Below are 25,044 nucleotides of genomic sequence, written 5' to 3'. Positions count from 1 at the left end.
TATCTTAAATAATGAAGTGCGACAAGAATTGAACAACTTGACCCCTTGGCTAGTCCAAAATCTGTGGAGCATGAAGTCAATAGTAAAAGTTCACCTAACTTGTACTTCAGCTTCGGCTTCAACTTCGAATTGTAGCGCTGGAAAGCTTCAGCTTTACCATTGTGTTCAGGCAGTGAACTTCTCCATGGTGACGAATGCCAAAAAAGGTTTTGCGATGACAAATGGTGGACGCTATAGAATAAATAAAGATTGGAACAGTGCTGTCAACCCAGCAACACTCCCTGCGTTTTGAAATATATCGTATTGTATGGTATGTATCTGCTATAAATTTTGCCTTAAAATATTAAGATATAGCGGGTATAAGCTTATCTCGTATAAATTATAAGAAACATTTCTGAGAAACCATATTATTGAACAAATATGAATACAAGTGCTAATTTAGGGGAAACTAATTTCAGCAATGATGAAATTTAAAAAAAATATTTCTTGGAAATAAACTTATGCATGAAGTGGGCGTGACAGATTACGGACTGAGTTAGTAATTTCTATAAACTGAATTATCAGCAGGTTTTACCTATTTAATAAACTACTTTTAGCCAAGTTATAAATATTTAATAGTTTATTAACGTTTCTTTCCCGGCTTACTATTTTTAATCGCATACATCTTAGGATTACTTTGAGTTTCAGAAAATTGAAAAAGATCAAAGGAATTAATTAATTTAAATTCCTAAATAACACTGGTCTCCAAAATGAATTTTTTTCGGTCCCACAACCAAAACAAGTCCTAAGTTATCCTAAGCTCGAATTTTGATTTTTTTAATACTACATCAATTTTCTAAAATGTTAAATTTTAAAGATAACCAAAAAACGAATTGTTCAAGGCTAAGGTAAAACAGAACTTTTCATATACATATGCATATAGTTTCTGGAAATTTTCATTAGTTATCAGTCTTCATTTGACTCTTTATGAAGTTTTGAGAAACCTTGAACTTAATGCTTTCATGGTTTTAAAAATAAGTTTTGGTATACATTTTTAGTGCTGATTTCCAGTCCAAACTTTAATTTTAACTACCTGCTCAAATTTAAAAAATACCTGTTCAAATCAAAAAATACTTTCAAACTATTTTCTGTTAATTTTTTTCTGTTAAGACCCGCTTTAGCATAATGATGTAAGCTTTCGGCAATACTATAAATATTTTACCTGAATATTGAAAATTATAACTAAAAATCTGGAAAACTATCACAAATTTAATTGAAAAAACGACTTCAGCACCTTATATTTTATCTTATATATTTTTAACTTTAAAATTAATATCTCAAAAACCTGACTTGACAAATTAGTTTTATTGTTGGATTTTAATTAAGAACATATAAATATGTACTTCTAAAAATGTTCAATTTTGCTGCGACGGCTCTTATGGCTGAAATACAAATACGCCTCAGCTACGGCTTCGCTTGACGTTTACGAGTTCAGCCGTTTTTCAGGAGTTTTTCTTTTTTAGTTCAAAGCAGAGTTTGAACTGTCAAAAAAATAATTGTGTTTCTTTTTGAGCTCTGATCGTTCAGAGCATCAAATTCGTGTTTCTTTTTTAGTTCTGAACATGTTCAGAGCGCGCTCTGCGAGCTCAGAATAAAATAATAGAGTAACCGGAGTAAAATGTTAAACACAACCAATTTGATATTTGAAAGCTGGGAAATTAAAAAAAATCATACTCAAAACAATACAAATGGCGGAAGAGGCTTGTCACTCTAATGCAGAATGTAAGATTATTTAGAATAAAATTAATTGCATATAACATTTTTATGAATCAAATTTAGTTCAGGCATCAGATGGACCAACGCTATGACTGTTTTTCAAATTATTACAGTTTAGTGCTCATGTTGTTTTATAATTAAATCGGAGAGCTCTGAACATACTCTGCTCAGAACTCTACTGAGCTCGCTCAAACACTGCTCAATGCTCAGCTTTGAACTAAAAAAGAAAAACGCCAAATGCATGCTATCATAATGAAGCTTTAATCTCAAGTTTCATTTGACAATCGTAAAGAAATAACATAATGTTACGTAATGTGATTCCAAACGGAAGCTCAAGTTCAAATTTTCTGAGCATTTGCTTTGTCTGACAGCTCAACAGCTGTACAAAAAATCAACAAACAAAATACATTTGCTTTTGGAGAAGTTCCCATTGGTTATTATAAGCTGTGTAAGCTACGTCCGTGATAAATTCAATTTTTTCGATTTCAAAATTCATACTTTTTATTTTGACAAAAAATAACAGCTACTAATGGCAGAAGTGCCATTTAAGAAATGTCATATTGAAGGTGTCATTCAAAGCAACCTCGAAAAAGGCCCAACGTAACGCAGACGAATCCAAAGTTGAAGCGTGTTTGTGTTTTAGCCATTAACCTGATTTTGTTCGATTTCGAATATTTGATAAAACCGAATAATATCAATATTTCCGAACTGTAGTGTAAACACGACCACTGCATAACACCTTTTGTTTGAGAGAGAACAAAAAAAAAACTCTTCACAAAACAAAACAATAAATTAACATATTTTGTATTATTTTTGCAGGTTTGTTTTTTAATGTCAGCTGGGTTGACCGGCTTTTTTTAATTTTATTATTATTTTTTATTTTAAGTGCGACTATCGTGATCGAAAACTAATTGAATATAGGTCACCTTACCGCTTCTACCTGCGACCACGCGCGTCGCTGCCGCTGCCGTAACGCTCCGTAAAAAAAGAGCTATTGCGTTTCGGTTGTTGAAGCTAGTAATGAGATTTAATGGTTCTGATCATGAGTTTGAAATTTATAATATTGAAGTTGAAGTCTTATAAAAATGTTGTGTGGGAATAGAAAGAGAATTAGAAAATTACGTAGGCTCCATACTGTACATGCAATGCAAACAACACCTAATCTCATTCGCAGAAAATGTTGATTAAAATATTTTTTTTTTTTTTCTTGCTATTATTTAATTAGGGTAAATAAAGATATTTTAATATTAACGAAGTTTTATCTTTGCAGCTTTTTCTCAAAAATAACTCATTTTATAAATTTAAGCTCTTTTTTATTCCAAGTATCAAATATTAATCAATTTTAGTGTGAAAGATATGAAAACCAAGAAAGAAGCATAATGACCAAGAATTCAAAATACCCAAAGACTTTTATCTCTTATGACCGCATTTCCTCTGTGTCAATGTGCCTCTATGTGTGTTGGACGGGCACAATAAAGTTTTATGAGTCATCATCAAGGAATGGAATTCCTGACGAACAACAGAAGCAACAGAAGTTGTAAGGTATTTTTGATTTAGTCATAAGACCACCTCTCTACAGATTGTGACCAATATCCGGCTGTTTTTGAGATAGAAAATAGAGCAAAGATAATGCATGATGAATAACTTAAGGTTGCCTACGGTTTTTAAAATAAAAAAAATGGTGAGAATCAAGAACTTAGAATATGTAAAGTGGGACGAAATAAAATACAACAACATTGGAGTCTTAAGGATTTTATGTAAACGAAGTTAGAGTTAATTGAATTTTATAAAGAAATTGAAATCATTTAAGTTACACCACTAACGCTATAACTCAAGAATGACTGAACCGAATTAAAGGATCACTTTGTTGAGGATCGGAAATTAATCAAGAAAAAAATGCTTTCAAAAATTGTGTGAATCAATTTTATGCTAATAAACTATGTTGTTTTTGTATTCTCGGTTAAAAATGTCACATTGGACCACAGGGCGTATACGCACCTTTTTTTTTATTTTATTGGTATTTAAAAAATATCCTCCATTAAATGTGTTGAAAGATTTTTTAAAAGAGCAGAACAACAGCAGTTTACAGACAAACGTTTAAAATATCTCCGTTTTGAATCTAAGAAGAAATAAAATCTGAAAAACATCAGATTTTTGCATAAAAACAAACTTCTTTAAAGTTTCTGGGCATTCGTTGTACGATATAACTTAACTTAATAAATTAAAAAGCTGCATATTGATTTAAAATATAAAAATTTAATTTAATGTAATTTATTTATGTTAATTTTAATTTTAGTGAGAATTTTTAAACATCTCTTTTTTTTATTCAGTTTTAAAAAATATTGTGGTCGAATTAATAAGAAACATTAATTTTAATCTAAATTCATTTAAAAAAGGACGAAAAATAATGTAAACTTACAGATCCTGGTAAAATATACCAAAATCGTTTGAGGCGTTTTTTAAAAAATCCAAAAGTCAAGTGAAGAAACTGGTTAAAGTTAATAAGAAATCATTTTAAATATTTTTTTTTTTAATTTTTACCTAAATATCTGTCAAAACTTAAATCAAACCCATAGCTTTTAAGTTTTGCTAACGTTGTTTTGAACAATTTAAAATACCTAATGTAAAAATGTTGGTCTTAATTAGATTGAACTTAAAAAACAGGTTGGAATGCCATTCGTCCTGATAACTTGCCATTACCCGTGTTTTTTTGGCATTCTATAAATAGTATAGTAGAAAATTCCCAAAAAAACCCATCGGCAGTAGCCAGATTTTTGTATTTTAAAATTGATACAAGTAAAAGAAGACCTGTCAAACACAAATACAAGAAAGTTTTGTGAAAATCAAAAGTTAAAATTCACTTCAGAAAGAAAAAAAATATTAAAATGTACAATTTTCAAGAAGAAATGTTAAGAAAACATCTGAAAATTGAGATTCTATAAAAAAAAAGTTCAAGTAACAATTGCTTCAAGTAGGGGGTTTGTTCGTAGACCACTACATTAACATGTGATTTTGAAGCAAGCTTGAAGCTCGCCACAATTCTTTATATAGCTCAATCGAGTTGAAATGAACTCGATTCGACTCGATTTCGGTCTGTTCTGTTTATATGCATGTTTGTATACAAAAAAAATATAGTTTTGTTTTAATCAAATAAAGAAAAATTTACATGAAGAAAGTAGCATATTCTTATATGGTGCTGAACTATTCAGTTCTTCATTGTTTAACACGAATCAAACTATCTCACTTGCACTCGACATCGAAACACCATTTGCATTTTAGAAAGTGATGTCAAACTTAATCATTTTAAATTCATCTTATGCGGTGGAAACACCAAAAAGATTTATTTCATCTAAACTGAGATAAACCTTTGGTGGAAACATAGCAAAACTTAATTCTCTTGGGAAATAAGGCCAATTTAACCATTTTTATTAACAAAACTAAGTACTGTCTACAATAACAGATTGATTTGTTTCCCCAATGGAAAACACATGATTTCAAATGCACAACTACTCAACGAACACAGCCATTGAGATACAAATACAATATCAATACTACCAACATTTGAGAACGAAATCCCATAACATCCATTCGAGACTGGTACAAATGTCAAAAACCCATCCTCGGTAAGATTGTACTTTAACTTTTATCGGTAGTATTTATTCTGAGGATATTGTGTTTGTTATTTGTGTAAAATCCTACTATACTACGGATAGATTTTTCAACAAAACACTTTTTTTATTTAAAATTTAGCAACAATAATTTCTATATGATAAATTAAGTTTTAAGTGGACATATATATTTGTTCCTCAGATATTTGAATTGATAATCAATATTAAATAGCGGTTTTTTAAAGTCTGGATTTTTTGAAAGAGAAAACACTGTCAATGGATTTTTCTAAATTGTTTACTTAATATCAAAATCGTTATTTTGTTTTCGTAAGATTATTCGAAGGTACACATTTTTCCTTTCTGTCTTTTTTGTTTTTTTCATTAACTTCCCATAGGAATAATTTCTAATGGGTCCGATTCGTCAAATTCAAAATATTGAAATTTCTCGACGTTTCAAGGTCCCTAGAGTCGAAATAAAAGATTCTTAGAAAGATGTCTGTGCGTGCGTGTGTATGTACGTTCGCGATGTTTTTTCGTCGTCCATAGCTCAAAAACCAGAAGAGATATCGACTTCAAATAAATTTTGTTACACGAATAATAAGGCAGAAAGATGCGGAAACGGCTCTCAAGAAAATTGCTTGGGTGGATTTTTTTACCAAAGCAGTTTAAAAAAAGGGTGAACATTTTGGTTAACATTAAATATCTCACGAACCAATGACGCTAGAGAGTTGAATTAAATTTTATATAATATATTGTATTGTGATACCAAACAAATATACATATTTTTTTTTAAAAAAATACAATTAACGGTTTATTTTATAAATCAAAAAAACTGAAAAAAATTTTGTCACCTCGAAAATTTTACGAATACAAAATGATTTTATTTCCAAAACAATTTTGTGCAACGAAGAATTATGTTTTTGATATCTGATAAGGTTTTGAGAAAAATCACACTGACAGTTTTTTTTTTTCTTTATAAAAAATAAAAACCTAAACAAAAATTACTCAAAGTTGATAAAAATTGAATTTCGACTCAAATATCTTTTCAAAAGTTAGAGATTATGGCTTCCAACTAGTTTTTAATCATAAAAAATATTGTTTTAAACATTCTGTAAAATTTTGAGAAAAATCGAATTGACAGTTTTTTTTTACCAAAAATAAAAACATAAACAAAAAATCAATAAAGGTTGGTAAAAATTAATTTTTCGACTCAAATATTTGTTCAAAACTTTAAGATATTGGCTTTATCGTAATGTTATCATTTAAAAATATTGTTGTCAATATTCGGTAAAGTTTTGAGAAAAATCGAATTGACAGTTTTCTTACAAAAAATAAAAACTTATAAGAAAATTTAACAAAAGTTGGTAAAAATTGAATTTCGACTCAAATAGCTTTTCTATAAATAAAATCTATAAGAAATAGTACGCAAATTTGGTAAAAATTGATGTTCGGTTCTTAATACCTCTCAAATTAATTTCAAGCAACCAAATTTATTAAAAATTGTTTCGACTTAAAATCTATTTAACAAAATTAGTTTTTAAACTAAACTATTTCTTGATATGAAAAATATTGTTGGTAATTTAAAAATTTTTAAGAATAATTCAACTAACAGCTTTTTTAACCCAACACAAAAACCTACAAGCTTTTAAGCAAAACAAATCGACAGACGGGATGGGAAGTTATCAGTGTAGGTCGCATCCCAGCCTCTTTTTTAAAATAAATTGTATTCAAATTTCATGAAATATAAGGACAAAAAAGGCTATCCTGGACGTACATCTCCCTAAAAAGCATGTATTGAGATTCTACAGGCTATGAATTTTTGAGAAATGTCAAAGCTTTAATTTGACAAACAAATAGCTATTTCCATAATATGGTTTTTGTTTTCACAAAACTAACTAAAGGCAGTCTATCCGGTTTTGAACAAATCAAAAGTTTCGCTCCAAATTATTAAACATTTTTAAAATAAAATTCTCAATTTTTTGTTCAATTCCAATATGGGTAACATGGTTATGGCAATTTCAAATACCTCCTGAAAATATATTGATCACAATTTGGTTGGTTTGAAGTTAAAAAAGAGGACGATAACTTCGTATTGGTGTTCTTTAAAATGACAAGTGTCAATTATTTATAACTTCAAAAGTATACTCAAAATAATGAATTTTAAGTTGTCTCTTGATATACTCAGGAAGTTCAATCAATTTAGTTTGGTAGGTTTATAAGTTTTGTTTATATATATATGAAAATAAAATAAAAATATATCAATATGCTTTTTGAAATAAGTCAACATTTGCTTTTGTTTTAAATATATTCGAATCAAAAATGAATTTACCAATTTTCAACTGCATCTTTTTGTAATCTATAAAATGTATAAAACATTAACAACAATATTTTTTAAAGGTAAAAAAAGTAAAAGTTAATTTTTGTATTTGTAAGTATTCGAATATAAATTCAATGTTTAAAGGTGTTTGATGTTTTGTAGTTTTTTATTTTTCGATATCTCTTAAAAATGGTTTTCACCATGTATACAATTTTTCAGAAGGTGAAATCATTCTTTTCATGAAATGTTTTTAGTGGCAAATATTATTTTTAAGTTTTCTTAATATACAAAAACAAAACATTGAAACATACAAATGTAATTTGAATATTCAGATCTATGAAAACAATTTCCAATTTTCCCAAAAAAGTAATTAAATTATAATCTTCCTAAGACATTATTACCAACATTTTTTAAGCCGATTTTAAGAAAATCAATTGCTGACTTTAGTTCCACATTATTAATCAACCATTTTTTATGAACACCTAAAAATCTGTCAAAATTCAAATCCAATTAAGTTGCTCAAATTCTGGAGACATTGGAATGGCAATTTGATCTTAGCTTGGTGGTTTGAAGAGCAAATCTTAAGAAAAGGACCGATTTTGACATTAACAACAACTGTCAGAATGCTCAAATTATTATCTTAAAAGCTTAATAAAAACTATTAAAATTAGAAACCACGATAAGAAGTAGGTGACAATTGTTAATCCTAAAAATGAAGCATAGAAAATTGTACAAAAATGAAATTTTAACGAGTTAAAATGAATTTATTAAGCTTTGCAAAAGTTTTGAAACTACTTCTTTATTGATGAATTGTAGATTTAAAAAAAACTATAATTTTTAGAGTCTAAAATCATTAAAAAGTGGTTCTTATTTTGAAAAAAAAATCAAGACTATCAGTTTTGAAACTACTTCTTTATTAACTTCTCATAGGAAGTTATTGTAATGGGCCCGATTAGCCAAATTGAAAATTTTGAAATTTCTCGACGTTTCAAGGTCCCTAGAGTCGAAATAAAAGATTTTTAGAAAGATGTCTGTGTGTGCGTGTGTACGTACGTTCGTACGTTCGTACGTTGGCGACGTTTTTTCGTCGTCCATAGCTCAAGAACCAGAAGAGATATCGATTTCAAATAAATTTTTGTATACAGATAATAAGGCAGAAAGATGCAAAAAGGGCTCCCAAGACAATTGCGTGGGTGGTTTTTTTACCATTGCAGTTTAAAAAAATTTGAAAATGTTGATTAACCCTAAATATCTTACGAACCGAAAACGCTAGAGACTTGAATTAAAATTTATATAATATATTGTAACGTGATATCAAAGAAGTATATTTTTTGAAAAAAATCCAACTAACGTTTTTTTTGTAAATCAAAAAAACTGAAAAAAAAATTTGTCACCTCCAAAATTTTACGACTGAAATATGATTTCATCTCCAAAACAATTTTGTGTAACGAAAAATAATGTTTTTTGACACTTGATAAAAGTTTGAGAAAATCTGATAAAATTGATAGTTTTTTTTTACAAAAAATAAAAATCTAAAAAAAAATTAATAAAAATTGGTAAAAATTGATTTTCGGCTCAAATATCTTTTCAAAACTTTGAGATATTGGCTTTAATTTACTTTTATCTTTCAAAAAATATTGTAGTCAACATTCAGTTAAATTTTGAAAAAAAATCGATTTGACAGTCTTTGTGCAAAAACAATACTAAAACTTGGTAAAAATTTACTTTCCACTCAAATAGCTTTTCAAAAATTAAAAATATTGTCTTCAAACTTTTTTTCCATATTCAGTAGTTTTTTTTTTATAATAATCCAACAGTCCATTTTTTCATAAAAATATAAAATCTACAAAAAATAGTTTGAAAATTTGGTAAAAATTGATGTTCGGTTCTTGATATCTCACAAATTAATTTCATTCATCTAATTTTTAAAAATTTAAGAAATGCTACTAAAATTGGTAAAAACTTGTTTCCGACTAAAAATTTATTTAACAAAACTAGATTTTCAAGCAATACTATTTCTTTTTATAAAAAATATTGTTGGTAATTTTAAAATGTTTAAGAATAATTCAACTGACAACTTTTTTAACCCAATACGAAAACCTACAAAATTTTAAGCAAGACAAATCGACAGTCGAGATGGGAAGTTATCAGTGTGGGTCGCATCCCAGCCTCTTTTTGATGAATTGTAGTATTGTATTGTATTGTATTTATTGTAGCAGAATATTCTTACATTTTTTCTTAAACTATATTGCACAATTTACAGAGTTACGGTATAAATCTACCTTACTACTGACAAATAATACATTTTTTAATACAAGTAATGAAAAGCAACTAACAGTATATTGAAGGAAAAGCTACATAAAAATTGATGAATTGTAGATTTAAAAGAAAAACTATAATTCTTAGAGTCTTAAATCTTAAAAAAATACAAGACCATCAGAAATTCTTTAGGCCTGAAAAAAAAAACTTGGCAAGTAACTATTCTCTCATTAAAGTTGTTGAATAATAATTAAGCTATAAAATATGGTAAAAGCAAACAAATTTCCAATTAATTTCACAACTAATTGAGCCACACGTATGGAAATATTTATTGATCAGGTCTTATTTCTATTCAAGTGGCTTTAAATGGTTATAATCTAAAAATATAATTATTAATAAATTATCGTAAAATACATGTGTATTCATATGTAAGAAATAACCATATCAAATTCATTCTTTCAACATCTGGTTTTCAGACTTTAGAAATTCATTGATTGATTTTTTAATGAACAATATCAAATGTTTAAGAAAATATGTCGTCCCCTTAGAACCAAGGTAAGACAATTTGTATTTTGAAAATCAGTTTTTATTTGCTTTTTAATTTACCCCTTTATATCTTAAACCAATAACGCTAGTGACTTTAATTAAAATTGTATATTAAATATTGTAACGTGACACCAAACTAACAGTTTTTTTAATAAATCATCAAAAACTGAAGACCAAAGTTTATCAATTCAAATATTTTGCGAAAAAAAAATATTTTTGTTCAAAACAATTTCCTGTATCGAAGAATAATTTTTGACATCCGGTAAGTTTTCTAGAAAAATCGAAAAGACCAATTTTCCTACAAACCTTAAAAACCTAACAAAAATACTAAAAGTTGGTAAAAATTGATTTTCGACTCGAATATCTTGACAAAAATTGAAGATATTGCCTTCAAACTAATTTTATCTTATACGAAATAATAAGCATTTAATATAATTTATATTAAAGTCCAACAGTCAGTTTTTTTATGAAAAATAATGCTTACATTTTCTTAGAAAAATCCAATCAATATTTTTGTATAAAATTGGTAAAAATTTTGTTTCGAGTAAAATCTTAGGATTATGCAAAATACTGTTTTAACTTTACTTTCATTTTTAACAATTTTTTTTGTAAACTCGTTAACAACTAAGAACTTATAAAACATGGTTTTCGGCTCAACTATCTTGAGAACTAAGAAAGATATTGACTTTAAATGTTGCAATCTCACACAAAATATTTGTATCAATATTTTGTTAAAGATTAAGAAAAATCGAGAGACGGGCCAGGATGAGAAGTCATCGGTGTGGGTCGCATTCAAGCCTCTTTTTAGTTTAAAATCAATCCATTCTAAAAGCTTAAAAAACCAATCAATCATTTTATTCAGGTATTGATTCTAATCACAATTATTTTTGTCTACAAGTACATTAAGAATTTTTCGTAGTGATGGTGTGTTTTTAATTCAAAACTAATAAATATTGACTTTGGTCAGTTTTTGTCTGGTCAAAATTGAATTTTCGAACTCAAAAAATTTGATTTCTTCTGCAGTTAGTTAAAAAAATTTGGCATTTTCAAACCTGACAGATTTTGTGGTTCACTTCTAAAAGCAAAAAAGAAATTATCTTAAGACTTAAGAAGAATGTTATAAGACCTTTTATACAGTCACGATATCCTTACTTACATTTTCCTAAAACAGAAAAAGTAGTAGAAAAATTGAAGAAAAACTTTAAAAAAAAATTAAAGAGGAGAGCATTAGTTTTAATTATTTAAGGAGTTTTTTAAAAATAATGAATAGATAGAATAAAAATACAAAAGAATTTTAAAATGAAAAAAAAAATGTTATCTTTCAAAGATATACAAATCGCTCAATCTAATTCTTATCTAAATAATAATAATAAACTGCATTTGTAATTCCATGCAATTGAAATTCCAATCGAATACAATTTTACATAAATTAGCGGCAATCTTTTGAAATTAACTTTCCCTGATGTCTGTCTACATTATTATTTTTTTTTACTAAATAAAAATAAAAGAAGAGAACTGCAAAGCAAACACATCTTAAATAACCAGAATCCCGCGATCCTTCTTTTTCTGAATATGTTAAGTTACAGATGAAAAATAAAATAAAAATTAAACTGGTTTCATCCTTATACAAATATTTCCCAGTCCCAGTTCCAGACTCAGACATCATTGGGATTCGCGAATAATCTTCTTCACTTAATTTTTGTTTAGTTCTGTTGTATACCTACAAGAAGTTCCAAGAATTACAAAACAAAACATTTTTAAATCCAGTTTGAGCGTTCAATTAAAATAACTGATACAAAATAAGATACAAAAATTAAAAGTATCTATCTATACAAATAAAAGTATCTATCTATCTATTTATCATCTTTTGGATTAATTATAAAAAAATTAAAAAAAAAAAAACATTAAAACAAATATAATAAGCAACCCTCTCTTTTACAGCACTCCACTCTAAAGTGTAGGATGTTTGTCAAAGCCTACACTTAAAATTATATTTATCTTATTCGACACTTCAACGCCTAAGTACATTCATAGATATTTATTTCTTATTTTTATTTTTTTTTATAAACAAGTACAAGTCTTACTTACCAATAGTATCTATAAAAAAATACACCTCCTTATAAAAATTCCTCCCAATATCTTTGTTGTATATAAATCCCAAATTCAAGATACTTTCGTGTGATCATAAAATAATCAACAGGTTCAATATTTATTGAGAAGATATGCAAAAAGATATTTGTTCAATTCTTAAGGTTAAATAATAAATTTAGCACTTTTTTAATTCAGCATATATCACACACAGTCTGAGTTAAATTAGTTCAATTTCACACTTCATTTCAAAGTTAAGGGACAAGAATTATTTACAAAACAAGGAACAGCTGCAATGAAAAGAATCAACAATAATTTTTTTTATAGGAAGGTACGAACAATAAATTATGTTAAGTGAACTTATAAGTTCAAAAAAAAAAAACTACAAACTAAGCATTAAAGATAAACCCGACACAGCGAGATATTTATATGAAGAACTTCTTCTACTTAAAGCGCACCAGAGCAGGTACAACAAGACGCACTTATGGATGGATGGATTATAGTAGGTTTTTATGGTTGGGTAAGAAATATAGCAAAACCAAAAAAAAATATAAGAACTTTTAATTTCTTCCACTCACAAACAATTTATGTATAATGGATACGACGAACGTCTTGATCGAGCACCAAATTCTCACTGAAACTGAAACCGATGTCTGACTTGAAAGCTAAGTGCAAGATTCTCGCGGCAGCTACGACGACAACGACGACTACAATACGGCCGGCAAATCCAATACGCAGCTCAGATTCCGATTCATTGCGCGGACAAACGATCGACGACCACAGCGACACCAATGATGACGGCAACAACGACGACAACAAAAACTCTGATTTCGTCTGCACCATCAGCTCCCTCTGGCTTCATATATCTCCATATGTACATAGCATATATCTTTATTTGTATCCGTAGCGTCGTCGTCGTACTTATAATGTGTTATATGTCCAAAGTAATAATAAGCTTTTGGATTTATCTAGATATTGCAAGGTGGCTAAAGCAGCTAGCCCATACATTCCCACAGTCTTTCTAGAGTTTAGCCCCCGCAGATATAACTCGCAAAGTCGCAATCCATAATACCCATAGGTACAGTAAACCAAATCAAAAATCAAGTACCTAACCTATAACTAGGTATATAAATATATAAGTTCAATAATAACAAAAACAATCATTTAGAGCTTAGCCATTTTCGTCAATATCGTTCAAACATCAGGGCTGGAGTTGGCACTTAACAGAGGCATCATAAGAGCGGGTTTTGTTCTGTTCGATTACCCAAAACTATTTTTTTTTTTTTATAAACATTTTTAGCAACGACGCCATGTCATCAAGTATTGACAGGTGTCATATTAAATTTGTATCATGTTCCAAATGAAAAACGTTGAAGTTAGTTGAAAAAAATACCATGTTTTGTGAAAAAAAAGTAACAATTTTTAAATGATTTGCGGCAACTATTAGTCAAAGTTATTAATGACACCTGTCAAAATATAAATATATAAAAATATCACAAAAATAGAACATAATATTCATTCCATTTTTAATTATTTCTTTATAAAAGGTGATTTTTTAAGAGCTTGAGAACTTTTAAAAAAACGCATAAAATTTGCAAAATCTCATCGATTCTTTATTTGAAACGTTAGATTGGTCCATGACATTTACTTTTTGAAGATAATTTCATTTAAATGTTGACCGCGGCTGCGTCTTAGGTGGTCCATTCGGAAAGTCCAATTTTGGGTAACTTTTTCGAGCATTTCGGCTGGAATAGCCCGAATTTCTTCGGAAATGTTGTCTTCCAAAGCTGGAATAGTTGCTGGCTTATTTGTGTAGACTTTAGACTTGACGTAGCCCCACAAAAAATAGTCTAAAGGCGTCAAATCGCATGATCTTGGTGGCCAACTTACCGGTCCATTCCTTGAGATGAATTGTTCTCCGAAGTTTTCCCTCAAAATGCAGCGCCATCTTGTTGAAACCACATGTCAACCAAGTTCAGTTCTTCCATTTTTGGCAACAAAAAGTTTGTTAGCATTGAACGATAGCGATCGCCATTCACCGTAACGTTGCGTCCAACAGCAGCTTTGAAAAAATTCGGTCCAATGATTCCACCAGCGTACAAACCACACCAAACAGTGCATTTTTCGGGATGCATGGGCAGTTCTTGAACGGCTTCTGGTTGCTCTTCACTCCAAATGCGGCAATTTTGCTTATTTACGTAGCCATTCAACAAGAAATGAGCCTCATCGCTGAACAAAATTTGTCGATAAAAAAGCGGATTTTCTGCCAACTTTTCTAGGGCCCATTCAGTGAAAATTCGACGTTGTGGCAGATCGTTCGGCTTCAGTTCTTGCACGAGCTGTATTTTATACGGTTTTACACCAAGATCTTTGCGTAAAATCTTCCATGTGGTCGAATAACACAAACCCAATAGCTGCGAACGGCGACGAATCGACATTTCACGGTCTTCTGTACGCACTGTACGCATTCGTGTGGTTGGTTTGATGTCCAATAAAGTAAACTGAGTGCGAAACTTGGTCACAATCGCATTAATTGTTTGCTCACTTGGTCGATTATGTAGACCATAAATCGGACGTAAAGCGCGAAACACATTTCGAACCGAACACTGATTTTGGTAATAAAATTCAATGATTTGCAAGCGTTGCTCGTTAATAAGTCTATTCATGATGAAATGTCAAAGCATACTTTGCATCTTTCTTTTTGACACCATGTCTGAAATCCCGCGTGATCTGTCAAATACTAATGCATGAAAATCCTAACCTCAAAAAAATCACCCTTTATTTAAAAAGTTGAACTCACGGTATTTTTTAAATACAATGAAAATCACTTTTTTAATGATACCAAACGTTCAATTGACAGATGTCACATTGAAAGTGTGAAAGATAAAAGATGATTTATGAAATTCAAATGACATTTAATATTTTTGACACACCCATAAAAGATCACTAGGTAACAATTATAGGTTTTCTAAGTTTAAATTATTTTTCGCCAACTATTATTCAGATTCACTTATGACATCTGTCAAAATAGTTTCAAAATTATTACAAAAAATCACAAAATAAAATTCAATATTCAATGTTTAAAAAATCCGAATTGCTGCTGAAATTAATTTGTCAACATTAACTTCTAAGTGTCAAATTGATATGTACATAGGTCGAAACAGATGTCAATTTTTGTGTGAATTACAATTATAATTATATTATTGCATGTTACGCAAAATATCAATCAAAATTACTAAAATTAAAAAAATTGATCTGTCAAAATGTTAATAAATTTCCCCGGATTCGCTCTGTTTGATTTTTTAAAGAAATCAAAGAGTTAAATACTTATAAACTTTTTTTAAACAACACATGAAAGCACAAAATCAACTTTAAGAATGATACTATATCACCAAATATGACAGGTGTCACATTGAAAGTATGAAATAAATCTATGTTGCTGCTGAAACTGATTACATTAAAAATGAATATAAAGATAATTTATAGATAAAATGGCGTAGTTGTCAAAAATCAATAACAACTTTTAATAAAAAGTAGAAAAACATTCAATTCAAAGCCTAAAATAAAAAAATTTAAATCAATTTTCAGGATCCATATGTTAAATCAGCTGTTCTCTAAGGTAGCTACGTACATATGTCAGAAATTATTGGAAAAGCCTGGATTTCTGTTTTGATATAGTTTACCAAAAAGATATCCGGATACTTTATCTATCAAAAACTAAACACGCTTCAAATGTCAAATTATTATGTATATATGTTTTAAAGAAATGACAAGGTTGGTAAAATGACGTTCAATATTTTCTTTGACACTTGTTTACAGGGTGATAACATAGCAATTAAATTTTTTTTTAAATTTTTGCTTTATTTAAATATACGCCCATGTTCCGAATTTCGATCGAAAGTGAATTGAAATCACTTTTCAATTTCACGTGAAATGAAATTGCATGTTCTTCAATTCGATCGATTTCGAAAATTTCGAAATTGCTTCGAATTGTCAGAACTGAAGGATCATCCATTTTTATTTTGTTTCTGAAGTAAAATGTTTGCTGGTGTGAAGATGGATGCAATATTATTGGCAATTTTAAGTTAAAGAAAGAAGCAGAATTCAAGAGAAAAAATAAGAAGACGAATTTCGCGAGACAAATTAAATATAGTGGATTTACATGACAGAATGTGTAAGTTTAGATTAAGCAAAGACGCTTTTTTATATGTTCTAAGCGAAATAAAACCTTTTATAATACCTTCATCGATTCCTTCAATTCATAAACTTGCTGAAACCCTCAGATTTCTAACAGAAAGAAGCTATCAAAGATCAATTCACAGAAATAATAAATGTGATTTGAATGCGTTCAAAAAATAGAACAAACCGAAATACAGAACATCCATTTGCATGTTCGAAAATCCAATTCACTATAACGAATTTTGGAACACCCCATTTCACTTTCGTAAAGTGTTTTCACAATAAGTGAAATACAGAACATGGACAATAGTATCGAAATTTTAGCCAAGCTTTTACTGGATTTATAATCATCCACAAAAGTTCGACTAAGCAGAAATTCGTACAAATTGTTTTATTTTTCGATAGAAGTCAAAATATTAAATCATCATTTTTAACTTTCCATAGAAACTTATTGTAATCGATCTGATCCGTCTAATTGAAGTTTTTGCCAAAAGTTTAAAAGCCCCTAAAATATAAATCTAGAAGTGATTGTTTTTCCACAGAATTTTTAAAGAAAGTTAAAAAATTTAGTTTATATTTATCAGTATCATAGTTTAACCTTCCAATTGTCAAAAAATGACGCTTCAAAAGTGACAGCTACATAAATAGCGGGCTATTAAAAATGAAACGACATCTTATTCTTATTGCGAAAATAATAAGCCTTTAAATCTCAAGCCTATAATACATTCCCTTACATCAACTTTTTTTAACAGCTTTTTTGACATTTATAAACGTCAATGTGTCATTATAGTAATTTTATTTTATTCAAATGTCAAAAATATTTAGCAAAACTTCCCTTTTTATGTACTGACTATCAAAGAGACCCTATAAAGTCCAAGTCCAACCCTGTCGCCACTTCAATACCTTACGTATGGCAGAAATATCAGTAGTTACATTTGGCGGCGTACTCGCGTAGTTACGTTTCTTATTCGTATTCGTAATTCGTATTCAAAGAGGGTTCAGAAACAGAAAAGTAACAGTTAATATAATAATAATAATAGTGGGCCGATACGTATCCGTCCATATCGGATAGTTTAGTCATTTTGTTAAGGTTCCAAACCGCTGGCTGTGAGGTAGAAGAAGAAGTGTAGGATAGCAGGACAGGTATGGGATACATTGATCGGCTCAGTATATAGCTCAGGTAAGGTACATATCGTACCTATAGGAAAGAAACGTAGGCCGTCTTCGAAGTCTTCTTCTTTTTGCTGCCTTAGTAAACCAAGACCACACGATTGCGAGTGCCGAGAGTGGTCATGTTGTCCGTCCGTCGTGGTTGTTGTCGTGAGGATACCGACCGGCTTTTTTGTTGTTGTTGTTGTTTTTGGATTTTCGATTCCAAATTCAACTCGCGGCTTAACTTTATGAATGTCCGATGGTGTTACATATGCAAACGTTCATTGTTGTTAATCTATATGACATGAGTTCGAGAGGTTCGTGCAGACGTGCAGGATGAGTCACACGGAGTATGGTAGAGTGATGACGCGTTTTGGGCTTGACAATATTTTTGTTTTTTATTTCTTCCGAAATCTGAATAAATTAAGAGGGGGAGAATTTATTACATTACTTTTATGGAAGACGATCGAGATTTATCGATAACCAGTATAAAGTGTTTGAAAACGAAATTCGGAGGGAATTCAATTTTGATTTTTAGTTTTGTTTTTTAATTGAATTGAATGGTTTTGATGATATTGAAAACTATTTAAGGGATTTATATTTTTGTTCGAGACATTTGCTTTGATTTCAATGCTGCTAAGAAGCTGAAATTTGAACTTTGAGTCTAATCAATTGAGATTTTAATTGATTCAATAATAATAATCAAGCAAAATTAATATGGGATTTAAAGAAAAATATGATATCATTTTATCATGATTCCAAAAAAAAATGAAGACTACCACATTCTTGGATTGAAATATGATCATCATAAATTTATGTACATTTCGATAATTTATAGATGAAAAGATTTGAAAAGACCTACTTACAAAATCTGCAAAACAAAAACTAAGAGTTCCGTTTGGTGACTCAATATTTTCTCTAATTAACATAAATTGCTTCAAAATTTCGACATATCGCTTAGCAAAATAACAACTTTTCAAAGGGGCATTTAAGTGGTGGTCGAAAAAAAATAAGAAAATAAAACAAGCTAGGATGCGACCCACACTGATAACTTTCCATCACGTCTGTCAATTTGTCTTGCTTAAAAGTTTGTCTTTATGTACTCGTATCAATTTTTACCAAATTTGCGTACTATTTTTTGTAGATTTTTTTTTTAGGAAAAAATGGAAATTTTCTGTGAAATAAAATAAGTTTGAAGCCCATATTTTTAATTTTTGAAAAGCTATTTCATTCGAAAGTAAATTTTTACCAAGTTTTAGTATATTTTTTTTTTAGATTTTCATTTTTTGTAAAAAAAAAACTGTCAATTCGATTTTGTTCAAAATTTTACTGAATGTTAAGAACAATATATTTTGAAAGATAAAAGTAGTTTAAAGCCAATATCTACAATTTTTGAAAAGATATTTTAGTTGAAAATCAATTTTTACCAACTTTTATACATTTTTTTTAGGTTTTTATTTTTTGTAAAAACTGTCAAAGTGATTTTTCTCAAAAATTGTCCTAATGTTAAAAACATTATTTCTTATAAGATAAAATTAGTTTGAAGCCAATATTTCTAATTTTTGTAAAGATATTTTAGTCGAAAACCAATTTTTTACAACTTACGTTCATTTTTTTTAAGTTTTTAATTTTTTGTACAAAAACTGTCAATTCGATTTTTTTCACAATTTTACTGAATGTTAAAAACAATATGTTTTGAAAGATAAAATTAGTTAAAAGCCAATATTTCAAATTTTTGAAAAGATATTTGAATCGATATTCAACTTTTACCAACTTTGAGTAATGTTTTTTTAGATTTTTATTTTTTTATAAAAAAAAAACTGTCAATTCGATTTTTCTCAAAATTTTATCAGATGTCAAAAACATTATTTTTCATTGCACAAAATTATTTAGGAGATGAAATGATATTTAAGTCGTAAAATTTTGGAGGTGACAAATTTTTTTTTCAGTTTTTTTGATTTATAAACAAAACCGTTAAATGGATTTTTTCAAAAAACACACTTTTTAGATATCACGTTACAATGTGTTATAAAAAATTTAATTCAAGTCTCTAGCGGTTTTGGTTCGTAAGATATTTAGGGTTAACAAAAATGTTCACCTTTTTTTCAAACTGCTATGGTAAAAAAAAACACCCACTCAATTTCCTTGAAAACCCTTTCTGCATCTTTCTGCCTTATTATCTGTATAACAAAATTTATTTGAAATCGATATCTCTTCTGGTTCTTGAGATATGGATGACGAAAAAAACGTCGCGAACGTACGGTCGTACAAACGTACGTACACACGCACGTACAGACATCTTTCTAAAAATCTTGAAACGTCGAGAAATGTCAAAATTTTCAATTTGACAAATCGGACCCATTACAATAACTTCCTATGGGAAGTTAACAAGATAAACAAATGCAATAGGCACCTTAAACTGCGGATTGTTGCTTTTCGTTAAGTTTCGTTCAGCACCATTAACACTTTGACATTTACTTACATGGAGGGCTCACTATCAAAAAAACGTTTGACAAACGCGGTTTGATTTGACTCTTATTTTGACAATTGATATCTTTATCAAACAGATGGTCGAATATTCTGGTTGAAAATTAGAACATTTTGACATTTATCTGGTTTGACATTTAAGAATATGAACGCATGATTATCAAACGTAACTCAAGTTTTATTTTAAATGAAGATTTCAAGCATTGTAAGCCCAAATATAATGGGCATAAGCAAACATAAACTTATGTCAAAAACCCAACGAAAATTCACTTAAGTTTATGAAATTACTGCGGATAGCCATTATGCAATTTTGCTCACGTATTTACGTGTCAGATTTTACTTATGCTGCGAGCGACTGGGATCGCTCTTGCTTAAGTCCACTATGTTCACTCGTATTAAGATTTTTTTGTATTCGCTTTTATAGAGAAAGTTATATTTCATATATTGGAAAGTACAATTTATTTTTCTTATCTTCTGAATTTTCATTGACATTCTGAGCAACTTCAGATCCATCAAAATCCAATACGAATTTATTTTTGACAAATGTAAACGCTACTCATTTCAATCTGTCAAATATTCATCTAACCATATTTTTAGACCAATGTGTTTCGTTTATAAACCTTTAAAGCTACGTTCGCAGTTGAAATTTTTCTAAGAATATTTCGTTTTGTAGGATGATAGTAAACAAAGATTTAAAAATGTATTTAATATTTCAGAAAAGTGCTTTTAAAACGGAAATCATACTTAAAATCAAATATCAATCTTTTGAAAATGTGTTGCAGTTTATTTCAAATAAAAACTATGTTGTTTTGCATATTTTCGCTTAAAACCTTCTGTTTAAAATGTGTTTAAATAAACACTTTTTACTTATTCTATTTGTGATATTAAAATCCTCCTATTGTTGCAATAAAAAGTCCAGCTAGTGTCAGATTTGACAGATGTTACTAATAACAGTATCTGACAGTTTCGAATGACTCTGAAAATGTCCTTACCAACTCGCAATTATACAATTTTAGTTGACAGCTGACAGTTGTATTAAAAGATTCAACGTTCAGACATTTTAAAGACATTTGCGACACATTTTACAATGACAGACGTAACAACATGTTAACAGATCTGACAGATGTGTAGTGTATCAAATAAATGTAACTGCGATGATTGTCATGAATGTATGTCTATAAGTAACTTGTAAAACCGAAAATCTAAAAATAATAACAAGCCGCCATTAGTACTTTTTTCGATTACTTCAATTTTGACAAGTTGGGCAATTTGTTTCTATTGTGAATGGAAAACGATAAAGATCGATCAAAATCTTGTTTTAATGTGCCGGCACTTAATTCATTCTTATAGGAACAATACATTTGTATGAACGAGTAGTTTAAATGTGATTTATTTATAACAATCAACAATCAACCAACACAGTAGCTCAATTAAATATTTAATTTTTTAATTTATAGTTTTATAATCGTACGTACATAATATGTAATGTAATTATTATTTCAGAAGTTTTGTGTGAAAATAAAGTTGTTATTATATATATTACCTTCCTACCTACCCATCTGCTATAAAATTATAGCATCAGACACATATTTTATAGTAAATTGTGTTTGTTTTTAATCGTCTAAGTAAATCACAGCCCACGCATTTAATTCAACTTAGAATTTACTCAGATAAGATTAATCATTCGATTTATAACTATACAATAATTTACCTCAACCAAACAAGGAATTCCAATCCATTTCCCGCACTGATGGATGTCAGTTTTCTTTCAATATTTCAAAATAAAAATAAAATGGTTATCTAATAGGAATACAAAATACAAACTATATGAAACTCTAGCTCGAACAATTAAAAACTTCCGTCAAAACATCGCACCGCCTTAATTCTCCTCCAATATCTTCGAAGTTTATTACGTACATGCATTTTTATTAATGGAGCCCGAGGGTTATAGATTCAGAGTCAGTCTACAATGACGACGCACGGCGGAACAGGTAGGTAGATGCCCAGTCTTGATTATATTCTTTATAACTAAGGCACTTAGCACTTTTTTCTATCTGTCAGTGATGATGATGATTGTTGCGCTGATCTCAGGTGACATCGACTTCAATGGTGTAATCGGAAAAGTGTTCCCAGTTGTGTGGGATTGTGATAATTATAACATCATCGTCATTGACATTGATCTGTTTTAGCAAAATAAATACGTACTCCCAGGTAAAGTGCAAACAAAATTTGTTTGTTGATAATACTTTGTTATATCAAGGTTGAACCTCCTACAATAACAATCATTATTATTTCTAGCTTCTGAAATTAAAGATGATTTATTTAAATTTTTGTTCCTATCTTTATACAAAACAAAAACTGCATGATGACACTTATTTTTTTTTCTTCCAAAATAATTTAAATGTTAGGGAGGCACAAAATTTGGCAATTTTTTGATCTCATATTTTAAAGTTATTTTTTCATGCTGATGTCAGTTTCTGTGATAGAGATATGGTAAGTTGATTTCACCATATGGTGAAAAAAGCTGATTTCTCTTAGATTTAAATTAGAGTGATGTTTACTATATTCTTTATTTACACGCGACTAAAAATAAAATTGGTTATTCATCCTTAACATTCTGCGATTCGTCTGTATAATTTGCGCCTGCGCTTAAGTTAACCATTGTAGTAGGCAAGTTTCCTTAAAATATGTCCAGTGCAGTCCAGGGTTCAGTCATTCTGGCAGTGTTTTGACACAAGCTACGAATGATCTCTATAATTACATTTCAATGGAAAAATGTCTGTTCACACGGTTGGAAGATTTTTTTCGTTGGGTACGTTCAGATATCATAAGAGACTTCATTAGCAGTCAAATGCTTTTTTGAACGTACATTTTAACCAAGGCAACTAGTTAGTTGGTAAACTGTCATGAACTTCAAATTCGGAACTTTATTTTACCAACCTCTACCTTCAGTTGAAACTACTAAAAACATAATTGTCAACAAAAAAAAACTTCTCAGGCAAGGTACAAATCCATCTCGAATTGTATTTTGTATTTTAAATAAATATTACGTATTTCTTTGACAACGAACTTCGGATATGCACGTGGAATGCTAGGTCCTTTAACAGACCACGTGCGGCCGAAGAATCAGCGGAGGTCCTAGACCGCTATAAAGCAGACATCACCGTCATCCAGGCAATACGATGGTATGGGCCGGCAAAAAGGAGGATGAAAAACTGCGATATTTACTATGGTGACTGCTACCGAAAAAACCAACAGTGCTTATTTGGATGAGGCTTTGTCATTGGAGCCAGACTTAGGCAAGAAGTCTAGAGCTAAAGATGCATCAACGAGCGCCTCATGACCATCCGCATCAAGGCTAAGTTCGGCAACATTAGTCTGATATGCGCGCACGCCCTCACAGAAGAGAAGGATGACAACACAAAAGATATGTTCTTCGAGCTCTTAGACAAAACCTATGAGCAGTGTCCTAGCTACTAGCGTTTTCCAGTAAGCGTTTTCCAAACCTCAACATACACAAAGGAACTTGGACTTCTCGAGATCAATCTACCGTCAACCAGATTGACCATATTGCGATCGACGCCAACCACGTTTCCAGCATCATGGATGTACGAACTTTCCGAGGAGCTAACATCGACTCGGACCACTCGGAGAAGGTACAACGTCGAACGGCTACAATCGCCAGAGATCGCCAAATCCTTTTCCGACCGAGTTACAAGTAACCTTTCTCGAAGTTCTCTGCCGCCAACACAATGTATCGAAAACCAGTGGCAACATTGCCAAGATGCAATCAGAGAAGTCCGCTCTGATGTGCTGGGTTTCAGGAAAGCAAAAACATGGAACCCCTGGTTTGATGAGGAATGTCGCAGGCAAATGCAGCCAAACAACATGCACGCAAAGCGGCACTGCATAAAGGGACGAGAGCTGCTCATGAGATCTATGAGCAGAAGAGACGAGAGGAACGCCGACTTCTCAGAAGGAAAAAGAGAGGACATGAGAAGCGTGCGGTGAAAGTTTAAAAGCAGGAATGAAGTTCGAAAGTTTTATGAACAGGTGAAAAGAAATTCACAGGTACATAAACCTAGAACCGAAGGCTGCAAAGACGAAAATGGAAACATGATAGTGTAACCGCAGTCAATATGGAGAATATGGAAGGACCACTTCTGAAGACTGTGTAACGGCGACGACGAACTGAATTCCGCTGTCAGGCAGGATGATTCATTCAACACAGACGACGAAAGCCAACAATCCCGTCCTCCCGATTTAGACGAAGTAAAGATTGCCATATCTAAGCTGAAGCTGAAAGCTGCTGGAGCGGATGGCTTGAGTGCCGAGTTCTTTAAAACAGCTTATCTGTAAGATATGGTCGGAAGAAAGCATGACTGATGAATGGAACCTCAGTGTTGTTTGCCCGATCCTGAAAAAAGGAGACCCTCTAAACTGCACCAACTATAGAGGAATCAGTCTACTTAACATCGCCTATAAAATCTTCTCTGGCGTAATATGTGAACGTCTAAAGCCCATCTTCAACAACCTGATAGGTCCTTATCAGTGTGGTTTTAGACCAGGAAAGTCCATAGACGATCAAGTATTCATATAACGGCAGATCCTGGAAAAAACCCAAGAACACCAAATCGACACCCACCATCTTTT

At 30.3% G+C, this 25,044-nt stretch overlaps 1 protein-coding gene across 10 annotated transcripts in view; it reads right to left on the bottom strand.

The window, feature by feature from the left end:
* The window catches only part of LOC129946726 (smoothelin-like protein 1), a 122,913-nt gene that overhangs the window by 58,704 nt on the left and 39,165 nt on the right, over nt 1–25,044 (bottom strand). The window contains exons 1-2 of one of the 10 annotated variants that reach the window (XM_056057013.1): nt 13,152–13,274; nt 12,574–12,863 (exon numbers count right to left, since the gene is read on the bottom strand). The exons of 8 other annotated variants lie outside the window; for them this stretch is intronic. The gene's annotated coding sequence lies outside the window, so the exon portion shown is untranslated. Of the gene's footprint in view, nt 1–12,573; nt 13,003–13,151; nt 13,275–25,044 lie in introns of those variants that run through there. One more of the 10 variants, XM_056057012.1, reaches the window with a different exon arrangement.

The sequence above is a fragment of the Eupeodes corollae genome, chromosome 2, assembly GCF_945859685.1.
Source record: "Eupeodes corollae chromosome 2, idEupCoro1.1, whole genome shotgun sequence".
NCBI lineage: Eukaryota > Metazoa > Arthropoda > Insecta > Diptera > Syrphidae > Eupeodes > Eupeodes corollae.
This window is presented reverse-complemented; position numbering and strand designations above follow the sequence as displayed.